The following is a 13,217-nucleotide window of genomic DNA, read 5'->3' on the forward strand; positions in this document are numbered from 1 at the left end:
AGCACCCATGTCATGAGTTTTGCCTGTGAGCAGCTAGGGGTTTAGAGCCCCAGAAGCCTCCTGCACCTATCTCCTTGACAGCTGGCAGGCTTAGCGGCTGCAGCAGGGCCTAGCAGCCAGGCCTTATAAGTACTATCTTACAGCAGCATTTATTAGTTTACTGTGGCCTAATACGGCCGCACGTATAGATGCAAAGACTTTACTGCAGAGCTAATTAGGCAGCTCTATAGTAAACAGCTCATGTAGATGCACCCACTGAGGTTGATCTGAAGCCGGTCCTATGTACTATGCTAAATAAAGGCGTACTGCTGAATTAGGGGGTAGAAAAAGGATAGTCTAAGAATCAAATTAAGATTTTTAAGTACTGGATTATATAATAACATATTTGATAATGTCTTCTTTCTGATAATGCCTCTAGAAAGTCACGTACACTTTTGACAGGGGAATCATTCTGTAGCTAGTCTGTACCAGCATTTCAAGGGCATAAACTATGCAAGAGGCAAAGATTTCTTAGGGTTTATATATATTCATGTATGTTAAGGACTATATATAGTTGTTAGCCACATATAATGATTCACATATATCCAGGTTACTCATATTCAATAGCCATTGAAAATGATACTATCTGACTTAGTTTTACATTGAGAAAATTAATTCTTGATTTCTTGGTTTGCATACATTAACAGTAGTAGCTCATATCCAGTGCAGAAGGAATCTCATGGAATCACATATATTCCCTTGTTGTCATTGTAACAGGAAAGAACCAGTATACATAGAGCTGTGTGTGTAACTTGTGGATTTGGTGTTTGAACTGAAATATCAACCAAAATTGGGGTAGGTTTAAATGCAAAAAAAAAAAATCATTTGGAATTTTCAATGAACTGAAAATATTTTTGTTGGGTTGAACTCAAAACAAATTATTTCTGGACATTTTAATAGAAAAACAGGAAACTGAGCCAGAGAGAATGGGAACAAAACTAGTTTGTTGGTTAGGGCATTTACCTTGGTAGGGTAACATGGGCAACCAGGTTCTGATTCCAGAACTCCAGAACAACTTTTGGTACTGGACATTGAAACAAGAACCAAAAAAACCCCCTTAGCCCAGAGTTTAGTACATTCCTATAGGACATGGGTGAGCTTAGTTCAAATCCTGGATATGATTTAGGCAATGGTCAATGAACATGTGTTAATGAATGATCTCTCAACAGGAGTTAAGAAATGTTATAATGAAAGAACTTCTCACTAGGTGAATGGTGCCCAATATCCTTTGCGAATCTATTCCCCAACCAAAATGTTTTCAAAGTGTTGAATGGTTTTGATGATTGTTGTGTTTTTCTTCAGATTCTTTTCAGGTGAAACTATTTGCTGAAATTGCCCCAAAGTCACAGTTAGTTTTGGTAGATCCAAAAGTGTATTTTTTTGGCAAATAAACTATTTACCAAAAGGAATAGTTTCAGTGTGAGATTACAGATTTCCCTTGAAAACTGGAAATAACCTTGCTTCCATGTCTATCCAGTTGTGCTCTTTAGTTTGTCCCCAAGTCCTTAGGGGAAAAAAATAGAAAAGTGGAATTTCTTCCCCCACTTCCGCCCTAACCTCTTTTGCAGTTTAATCATTTGAGGAACCTTAAGTCGTTATTATATACAGCCCAAAAAGCACCCTTCAAAGCAGACACATATATACCCCAAAAGTAATAATTTTATATTAAACCAGATGAGATGGAAGAGTACTGTGATCATAGGCCTGGTAGAGAGAGGATGGCATAGTAGCTTCCATGCAGTCAAGTAACTCAGTAAAATGAAGTATTAGAGTCAGTAAGTAAAATGGACTTTCCTTTACTGCAATAAGCTGAGTGAATTTATCCCTGATCTTGCAAAGAGAACTGGAGAAGAAAATCTGGAGAGGGTCTCACAGCATAAGACACAAGGGAAAATAAGTAAGAATTTTTGGTGATACATTTTATTGGATCAACCGTATACCTCAGAGAGATATTAAACAAGATTTTGGGCACAAAATACCCTTCTTCAGGTCTGGGAAAGAAACAAGTACAACTTAAGTATTACATCAGTTAGTCCAATAAAAGATACCATCAAAAGACCTAGCTTCTCTCATATTTCCTCATATTCTTTCATAAGTAAGGACAGGAACAGAACCTATGCAAGGTATTGAAAGCAAAGACAAGAACTAAAATGTTCCTTTATAGTGTCAGATGAAGAAGAAACTACCTCAAAACAGTATTTGTCCTCATTTTTGACAGGTCACATTCAGTATGTTATTCATAATAGTAATGTATTATGTGGGGGACAGAATTTAATATTCCATTAACCTATGTAATCCTTTAATTTAAAAAACATAAATTACAAAACATCATATTTATCTACTTTTTTATTCTTAGCTTTATGATTTCCACTCATATTCTTACTAACCAGGAAAAACAACAGGGAGGAGTTACTGAAAATGCTTAACTGAAGTTTTTGTTGCCTTGTACAACAAGCAGAAGTACTTCTTGAGAGTGCAATAAAGCAGGTAACGGAGAAACTAACACTTCAACAAGAAATTGCTGCAGATGTCACAGTAAGCTTCAACTGTTTATTGCAAATACATAATGCTTTAGAAGGCATAACATACACTCTTGAGCCTCCTCAGACATGTAGCCAGTAGTGAGCTTTGTAGCTAGATCCATTTTTCATGTCTTTTACACCCTGTCTAAACTAAGCCTTTACCAGTGGAACTGTTTGAAAACTTCATGTAAAGACACGGGTCAAGCTATCTCAGTTTAAAAATACTGTTTGGCTTTGTCTGCTCATATCAGGCAAGCACAATTTGAAATGAGCAGACCAGAAGTATAGTAAATGAATTTTTAAAAAGAGCTGCAGTGTAAATGGAGCCTTTGCTTAAGCAAAGTTCAACATAAAAATCTAGCACCCAAATTTAGCATAAACATCTTCCCAGAGTCAGTAGAATTGGTTTAAACTTAGTTCAACAAGATTTGTGTTTACAGGTTGTACATATGAGACTGTTGTCATTGTTTATTTAAACTAATGTTTAAATAATATTGATTCAAATTATTTGGAACTAATTTTTGTAAAATAAAAACATCAAATGAAAGGAACTGTTTCAGTATAAAAAAATCAAATGAAAGGGATTTCTGTCAAAGCTATCAGCAGTTGGACAAGACAAACAGCAGTTCACTTGAAAGGTGTCTCTTGGAATTCAAAAAGTTTTCTGTCAAAGTCTACAGGAGCCTTATTTAATTATAATTTCTGGTAGTGCACTGCCTTTAATGAGAAAACAGATGAAGCTGATATTAATTTCTAACTTCCCTTTGGATTCAGTTTTTGACCTACGTATTCTATTTGCAGATCCATTAACTAAATGTCTCTGGATTAATTGTAGCTGTATTTGGCACATTAAATGCACAACTAAGTGTACGGTAAAATGCCTGAAGACATTTTTCTTTGGAAAAGCAAAATAACAACAGTTTTAAAACCAGACTGTTAAGGAAATAAAACCAAAATTCTATTAAAATGTGTCATACTATTTTTTTCAATTTTTAATTGAAATTTATGTTCATTTTTTTTCCTGGAATGTCTGCTTATACGTGATCAAAGAAGTTTAGTGATCTTTCTTTTTTTTATTTTTGCTTATGCATGTTAAATTATGCCATCAACATTTTATCAATGGCCTCCCAGAAAACCTTTCCCCTCCTTTCCACTGCTGAGGGGTATTCCTATGCAAATAAAACTACTTTTTCATATTTGCATGAAGGAAGAGCAATAACAGGCTGCAAACAAACATTCTGGAAATGTGCATACTTATTATTTGCAAATTTAGATCTTGATTCCATAAGGTGCTTATGCACATGCATGTTATGAAACAGATAAATCTATTAAGTTCCTTGCTAAACTGTGGCTTCACAGAACATGCTCATTTTACACTGCCGAAGGAGGGCAGAGTAAGGCGAAGGGCTTCTAGGCAAATCTGAATGTATCCTCCTCCAGGAAATTGTTTTGAAAATCCATGACAGTGAAAGTCAAAGGCAAAATATTTGTTCTTTAGAAGTATTTTAGGAGCCCAAGGAATAAAATTGAGTCCTACCAGTGTTCAACTTTTGGCATTCATTTACCATTTCCACTTCATCTCTACTTCTGGAAATTCAAAAAGACTCTACTAAAATTCTTCAACCAGTCTGTAATTACTAGCTACTGTTGGTTTTTACTGAATGAACCAGTAGAACCAGTATCATTAAATCCATTACTATTGAATTTACTGAGGCTACTCTCTTGATTAAAGTTAAGCATATGCATAAGACCCTTGCTGAACTGTGACCTGGAGCTGTATAGTACCTAAAAAAGCACTGAGCTTCATAACTAACATCCTAAACTTATAAGTCACAATTCCTTTTTTTTGTATCTATCAACATAGATTCATATGTTCTTATCTCAGAAGATGAATGTGGTATTGTGTAAGCTTTTTATCAGTTTTGCAAACTTTTTTTTTTTTTTTTGCAAGCTGGAAGTTAATGAAACATGGTAAACTTGGAACGGAGTCATTTTTCATACTTTTCACTTAAGCCACATTCTTCATCATTTTAGGAATAAAACTGGATGCTGGACAACAAATTTCATATATATAACAAAAAGCTAACTAGGAGTTTTTAAAGTAATTTTCTAATTGTATAATATGGCACCATGCTCTTACCCTAGTATATTATGACACCTAACTCAACAGAAGTATATATGCCTGTGAGAAGCTTTGGTCCCAATTCAAATTAGCGGAGATTCGGCCCAATTCGGTGGCTGAATCTCTGAATCCAATTTGAGTCAGAAGATCCTTTAATATCTCTGAATCAAATTGGAACCCTCTGAATCAATTCAGAGAGATTTGGCGATTCAGACATAGACACAGTTTTAAATGTTTTTTCTACATATCTCTAGGTATCAGAAGGCTCGTGAATGCTGAGATACTTGCGTGGATGGAGCATCCCACAGGAGCATGAAAGGCTCCCTAGCATGTTTGTCAGCAGACCCGGAAGTGGACCAGAAGCACTTCCAGTCCACTTCCGGGTCCACCAGGGAGTGTGCCGTGGGGGGGGCAACCCCCCCCGACTCGGCAACTGGTGCCTGCTGGCTCTGGGAGGGCACCCAGGGTTCCCCCATGGCCAAATGCCAAGCTGTGGGGATGCCGCCCCCCCCCCCGTGCGCTCCCTGGTGGTCCCGGAAGTGGACCGGAAGTATTTCTGGTGAACTTCCGGGTTCACGGCTAAGCATGCAGGGGGCCCCTCCCTGAACTTCTGTAGGATGCTCCATCTGCCCCAGCATCACAGTGTTCATGAGCCTTACCTGGTATCTCAAGGTATGTAGAAAAAACATTTAAAGCTGTGTCTATGTCTGAATTGCTCATTCTCCAAATCAACATCAAATCTTCAGATTTGGATTCAGCCAAATGAAATCGGGGACAGTGATCTGAATCAACCAATCAAATCACTGTCCTCAGTTCAGGCCGAATCTGAATCAAATACAGCCCAATTCGTACACCCCTAATTCCAACCTCTTTCATGCCTTAGGCTATAGGACATATATTCATCTAAGAAGTATTTGCATGATTCCATGGTCATGTATCATTCATTGTTCCTACAGTGCATTGAAAATAATTAAAATGTATTTGAAAGGTATGGCCCTGGGAATTACCTCTTTTTCTATAACATGTACCTTACTATCAAATCAAAATCTCTTAAGTATCCAAAGCAGTCTTATTGGGAGGTGAGTTGGATATTGTTATTCCAAACGAAATAAAATCTGAGCCCTTTCTAAAGGCCACCAGCTTTTACTTTAACTTGAAAAGTGTATCCATGTATTTCACAAAATAAGTGACTTGAAAGATATATTTTCAAATCATATTGTTCTCTAAAATGGATTGCAGATAAGTATTCAGTCTAGGCACTAAATCTGTAAATCTTTACCATGGCATGAGTAGCATGAGCTCTAAGTACTGCATTACAAGAACATAAAATTATGCTTCAACCTGGCTTGGCCAGTGACATTTTATTACAATATTTCAGTCCAATAACTATGTACATAAGGTTTGCTTCCTTGCTAGATTGATTAGCAAAGCTAATTTACATTTACTAGTGCATTCAGTGTATGGTACACGTTGTGATTTTGTGACCACTCTTTTATAGGAACTGTAGACCATATTTATATCTTGCTCTTATTGCAAATTCCATCCCATTTTTATTCCTTTTTGCACATCTGCTAGTAAATGTATGTGTTTATTCTTTTCCTAGAACTTGTTTTTTTCTTCTACACCCAAAAGAAACAGTTGATGTTGTATTATGGTTGTTTTTCCTGTGGAGAAATGTGCCTGCAAATGGGTCTACTGACTGCTTCACTTTAAAGCAAGTTATCTTATAAAAAATTGTGTGAGAGAACTGGTGCATTCATTATAGCTGACCTGCTGGGATATCAGCAATGCAGTAATTCAAGAGGTTTTCTTGTTTTGGTTTTGTTTTGCTTATATTATGGTCCTTATAAAACTTGCAGCATATTTTGTTTATATTATTGATAATAAAAAGGATTTTAATGGCTTTGTCCCAAGAGAAGCACATTGACATAAGTTTATTTTATTTGTAAAAACATATGCCTTGGGGTTTTTTAAACTGTAGGGTTTACTACCATTTAAAATCAGTTTAATATATTTATGTAGATACTAATAATCATGTATGGTACTGATATTACATATGAGTCACGAACCAGAAAAATAATCTTAAAAGTAAAAATTCAAATTGCTTCCTAGTTAGTTACTGATTATTGTTATTGTATTTGATTGGCATGTGCTGAGCTCAGGTGGCATAAAGAGAAGGAGAGAGCCATTTCCTAAATAGAACCAATGCTTAAAATATAGAGACATTTAAATATAAATAAAAGGTGACTCAGTACACTATAAGAAGAAATAACATTTTCAAAATATAGTTGTGTCTAGACATTAAATGAATAAGTTCAGACCCTATGGGATTCCTGTACTGCAGAGTGTATCAGTGATTGAAGCACCTAAATCCCATTAGAGTTAATCCTGAAGGTGTTGTATACTCAGCTCCCTTCTGACAATGAACCCCTCAGTTTAATGGAATCAGATGGTAATAAATTCACATAATTATATACTTGTTAAGGTGGTGAAGGTTATTTTGTTTGGATAACATGACAATAATTTATTTTATCTGTAAGGTTTGAGGTTAAACAATATTAATGGTTAGTTAATGGCCTAATGAGTCAGCTACAAGCCATTTAGGCATGCAATGAACCTTAGCTTTTCAATGACTTCTCTAATGAAAGATCTATATGACTGCCTGTCTACTGTCACAATAGAGATAGTAGCAGAGTCATCTAATCAATTGTGATGGTAAATCAATTGATCTGTAACCCTGTTTTCATATAGTGAAAAAGATATGGAGGGAGTTGAATATCTATAAATAAAAAAAGACAGTTTCCTATTGAAAATGTTCCCTTTATTACTATGATTCAAACACAGGGAGAATCTGATTGATGTCCTATTTTATAGATATGTCGGTTGCTTTTGTCATTTCCATTAGATTTAAAGTTCTTAGAAATTAAATATATGATGCAGAACATAAGACACTTGCTCTTCACTGTCATGTGTAAGGTTAAGGATTAAGATAAAGCAGATACATGCTCTACTTGTTCAAACCTGTGAATGGCATCCAAAAAGCATTGGGATGATTTAGAGAGAACTTTGCAATGATGTAGTTTACAAAAAAAAGGCTCTTTGAAGTTAGTTTTAAATAGAAATTGGGTTAGAGAAAATGCTAAAGAAAGCTGGCTAAAGCATTATTGCTGTTTTGTATCCAGGTTTAATGCCATCCTGTGGGCTTCATTTTCCATAATATTCTTAGAACTTCATTCATACTGAGAGAATCTCTGACTTACACTCTAAGAGAGTCGAAGTAATGGTACTTCCATTTTTGTTGTAATTTCAATCCATCATAAAAGATCAGGTATAATAAGTGTTCCACGAGCGGTTTCTTTCTTATCCCTCAGTGAGCTCTCAACCTAATTATTTACAACTGATTAATAATTTTGGATGCCTCATGTTTAGATGCACAACCTGAGACATTGTGAAGAGGCTTATTTTCAGAAAGGACTGATCAATTCAGGGATCCTGGTTTTCTCTGATTTACAAAAATCCCCAATTTCAGATTAAAAAATGTAACCGCAAATCCACATTTTTCCACAATTAAAATAAAACACCAGTGTGTGTGTGTGGGGGGGTGTTTGTGTGTGTGTGTGTATGTGTGTGTATGTATAGATATATATATCTATATATCTATACATACACACACACACACACGTGTGTGTGTATATAAAATATTAGTTCATACTTCATTTTAAGTATGGAAAAATGTGGATTTGGGGTTACTTTTTTTAGTTTGAAGATCGGAGATTTTTTTTTAATTGGAGAAAACCAGGATCCTGGCTTATCACCTGCTCTGTGATAACTGCTTATATGTATGCTGTTATCAAGGAGTAAGTTAAAGGTATTCCATAGTGGTTTATTCCTCAAAGAAAGAAGGTTAAATGACACTATTGTGGCATCTACCGACCATGGCTTTAAGAATGTATTCATAAACAGTTATAGCAGAATGGGTGATGCATGGTAAAACCCTTTCCCTTTTACCATGCATTGACTTGTCAGTATGCCCATATTCTTGGATAGGAAAGCATGATAATTGATGGTAAATTAAATTACAAAAATGTAGAGTAAACTGTCAGTAGGAAATCACTTTCATGGAAGCCAATTATTCCTACATTATTAAGTAGCTGATTACTAATAAGTTGACAGAGTGACAGGTGGACTCATCTAGGGATGGACAAATCAAAGGATACATTTGCTGAATATACCAAATTTTGATCATAAGCAGGTCATCCAAATATAGCCCAAAATATGCCCAGTTTTTTAAATTTAAGGTTAGGTATCTAAATGTATATTTAGCTCCCTAAATATAATGTTTACTTATTTCTTAATTTACATTTCTATTTTAAAAGAAATACAGTTTATCTTACAAAACTGTAAACCACACAACCAAAAGATAAAAACCAGAGCCATCTGGACTTGCCAAATCATACCCTCTCAACCTGAAAATTGATGAAGATGAATATATCTGACCATGGCATCATGGAACCCACCCCAACAATCCATAAGAACTGATCAGCCCAGCGACATACCCTGAACATCAACATAACTGGGATTGTAATGATTTTTGGACATATAAATCTAACTTGAAAAATGCCATACCATCAGCTTTTTTTCTTTTAAATCAGGAAGCTCTGAGGTTTAACACCCGCATTAATCACAACACTTGTGGTATCATCACTTTTGTGTCTAGAATGGATATATCTGTGACTATAGCCAGTTACAGCTGTAAACTGGGGCCAACACAGGCTGACCTTCAGGTGAATATTTACTCACCTCTAGCTAAAATGAATATATGATCTGCTCTTCATTATTTTTGCCTAAATTACTTGCATACAGATCACCAGGGATCCTGGATTTCTCTGATAAAAAAAATCTCCAATTTTCAGATTAAAAAAGTAACCCCAAATCCACATTTTTCCATGATGAAAATGAATCACTCTATAGAGTGTTTTCTCATGTATGTATATATGTGTGTGTGTGTGTGTGTGTGTGTGTGTGTGTGTGTGTGTAGAGAGAGAGAGAGGTGTTTTATTTTAATCATGAAAAAATGTGGATTTTGGGTTACATTTTTAAATCTGAAAATTGAGGAGTTTTTTATCAGAGAAAAGCAGGATCCCTGCAGATCACCCATATTCCCAGCTACCTTGACACTTCAGGTCTTTACAGAGATAAAGGGCCAGATTCTATTCCACTATTAAGTAGATAAGTGAACTTAGATGCTTAGAACTAAATGCAAGCCTATTCCACCCTGCTCAAGTCCCTGAAAAACTATTACAACAATTAGGTGGCTCTTAATCCTCCTTACAGCAGTTTTTTAACACAATCTTAAGGGTAAAATGGTGGTACATAGGTTTTCAGGACTTGAACAGGATGGAATAGAATCCCCCTTAGTTACAGAAGTCTGCTTAGATGCTGGCCAGGTACAGATATTACACTTCTGCTGGTATAAGTCATTGGAAACTGGTCTATACCCATAATAGAACAGAAGTTCAGCACACATAGACTGGTTTAAAAATGCTGGAACCTGGTCTAAGATTTGCTCCCCACAAGAAAGAGCGAATGTGTGTTCTGTTCACTACTGATCATGTCACTTACAGAAAACCATGTAACTTAAATCAATTGGCTTGGATTTTTTTGAATGTCTGTACCTAACCACCAAATAGGTAGTATAGGATCTGGCTTAAAATATTCATTCTCCAACTAGGAATATACAGGAAAAACAGAGAGAAATTCCCTAGTTTTCACCTTGCCTTCATAGGGTAAGGACAGAACACTGGTGGATTAAATCTCTCCGTTGGTTTTCAGTGGGTGCATTTACACCAGACATTTACTGAGAAGTAGACTAATTAGCTGTGCAGTAAACATCTCACATCTACACATGCACCCCTTTTAGGCTGGAGTAAATTAATTTACTCTGCAGCAGGATAGTACTTGTAAATAAAAGTACTATCCTGCTGTGGAGTAAAAAACTAGCAGTGCATGTGGTGATGCTGCCCCAGTTGATTGAGGCATGAGGGTGCCTCAGTGCAGGGATTGCCTGCTGGCTAGCCCCATGCTGAAGCACCTTGTTCCCCAGCCCTTCAATAGCACATTGAGCCTGGGTGAGCTGATCCCCTGAGCCCCCTGCCAGATGGGGCTGCTCCACCTTGGCTCCATGTGCTGCAGTCCTGAATGCACATGAAGATGCACACCTGGGAGCAATAAACTCCAGAGCAATAAGGTCCAAAGTTTATTCATACACACTAATATAGATGTGTAGACATCCCCAGTGATGACTTTCTGTAGGAAGAAGGCAGATAACCCTCCCTCTCCCATGAAAATAGGTTGTTTTACCTTTCCTCCTTATGCAGAAAGGGCCCTCTTTCCTTATACTCTGGTTCAATACTTGAGGAGCCTTCTTCATTGGCCTGTCCACCAAGAGAAGGAACTGACAGACCAAGAGCTCTTGATTCTGTTCTTTGAACAGAAGCGTCAAGGCAAGGTCTGAGAGATAGGGAAGACTGGTGAGTCAATCACTTGATGCCTAGCCCCTTGTTTACTATCGTTACTGGGTTTTTTCATTTATCTGACTACTTCCTCCCCTGCCTATAGTTTCTGAGTGCCTTTGAAGTGCAATAGCTCTTGATGTGGTACAAATAAATACGTTTTACACAATATCATTCAGAAACTATAGCTTAGCCCATGAAAAGAGTAAACATCATGGTGAGTTAGAAGCAAATAAAAACAGTTATCTCAAAAGCTTTCTCAGATTTAATTCTCTATGGAATTAAATCTACTTCATGTTTCTTCTCCTCACTTTCTAGATGCTACTATTGCACAGTTAAAAGATATGCAGATGGCTAGATATTAGTTTTGCCAGGTACAAATTTTCTCACTTTTCTTCAGCACATTCCATCCAATCACCATGTCTAATTTCCTCTTGAAGTCACCTGTTTCTTTTTTTCTTCTACTCATCCTTGAATAAAATCACCACCTGTAGCAAACAGAGAATACTTTTAATAACATTGCAACAATTTCATAACTTGCTACAGTATTATCCAATTTCAATTTATGTGATTCAACCTGGAGATCATGACAACTGAACCCAGGTCTCAGTTCAGTAATATAAAGAAAAGTACTTCAGCTCAATAAGCTATCACACAAGGGTTTTGTTGAAGTATTTCTGCTGATGCAGTCACTGCTACACCACACATGAAAAGATGTACAGTCACATTTCAAATATTTGTACTGCTATACTGTGTTGATAAGGAGATTGTCAAGAAATAAGTTGTCAAATATGGTTCTTCAAAAATAAAAGCTTTGTAAAGCAGACTAAAATTTTCCCCATTCTATTCTTTTTCTCAAAGATTACCATTCACAGAACTGTAAGAGGTTTTTAGTAATAATTTTCTCAGACCATTTCTGAGTAAAAAAAAGTATTCTATGTTCCCCAATAAATAAAAATATGGTATTTGATATATATTTCAGCATGTAAAATATTAATATATCCATATATCAACATCCATCAGATCTGCAGAATTCAGTGTTATATTAAAATACACATAGTACATCCAAAGGCATGGCAAGAATTTTCTACATGGATGAACCTGAAATGTTCTCAGTTATGATTATGTTGATTAAAAGTCTGATTCAGAACACATGGAAGTCAAAAGAAGCTTTGCCAATGAATCCAGTGGACTTTCAACCAGGTCCTGTCCTTTTAACTAAAGGAACAGTGACAAGTGAGTACTGTGGGAGCACCATAGGACTTAAAATGTCCAAGGAACTTTCATGGCAAATCAGTCATCTTCTCTGAAAAGAAAAGATATGCTCCATATCAAAACATATTTATAAACTCTATTTCTGCTCTGTTATAACTGAAATCCTCTTTTATATCACCAGAGGGCCCCATTCTTATTCTCTCTCCTCTCTCTCCTGCTCTCTTGAAACACACAAACTCACACTTACAATTTTCATAAATTTTCAATTTTGAATAAAAAATGGTTCATCTTTTGTAATCTCATCTCTTGTACAGTAGCAAAATCTTTTTCTCCAGAAGAATTTCACCTGTTTGTCATGTAGTTTAGTCATTACTGTGGGGAAAGCATAGTAGCTTTAATTATTTGTCACTTGAAAAATGCTGAGAACCCAGGAGCCTCCACTAAAAACAGACACACTCAGGTACAGTGTGTCACAGGGCACTAAAGTGCCTGCTCCTTTAAGAGCAGAAACTGCCTAGGAAGAGGGCCCTAAGAGCCAGACAGAAGCCCCACAGGTGCAGGTTACTATGGCAACAGGATAATGAGTAAATTGGCCTGCAGCTGCACCTGGTCAGCTGACTGGAAGAACGCAGGGCCCTGAGCACATATAAACCCCAGGGCTGAGATCAGCAGGGGTTAGTTCTCTGGCAGCATCCAAGGGAAGGAACCTCCAGGGAAGAATTGCCCAGGGATGCATTGGCTACCTGATATGTGGCATGTAGGGCTAATGGGGATCCAGGACCTCAACAGGTACCCTGGCCTACAAGG

At 36.6% G+C, this 13,217-nt stretch overlaps 1 long non-coding RNA gene across 1 annotated transcript in view; it reads left to right on the top strand.

Annotated features, from left to right (window-relative positions):
• The first annotated feature begins 5,265 nt into the window (after positions 1-5,265).
• Positions 5,266-13,217, top strand: part of LOC132250213 (uncharacterized) — a 49,832-nt gene continuing 41,880 nt past the window's right edge. The window contains exon 1 of the long non-coding RNA XR_009461856.1: positions 5,266-5,355. This is a non-coding gene — a long non-coding RNA (uncharacterized LOC132250213). The remainder of the gene's footprint in view (positions 5,356-13,217) is intronic.

Source organism: Alligator mississippiensis, chromosome 1 (assembly GCF_030867095.1).
Source record: "Alligator mississippiensis isolate rAllMis1 chromosome 1, rAllMis1, whole genome shotgun sequence".
Taxonomy (NCBI): domain Eukaryota; kingdom Metazoa; phylum Chordata; order Crocodylia; family Alligatoridae; genus Alligator; species Alligator mississippiensis.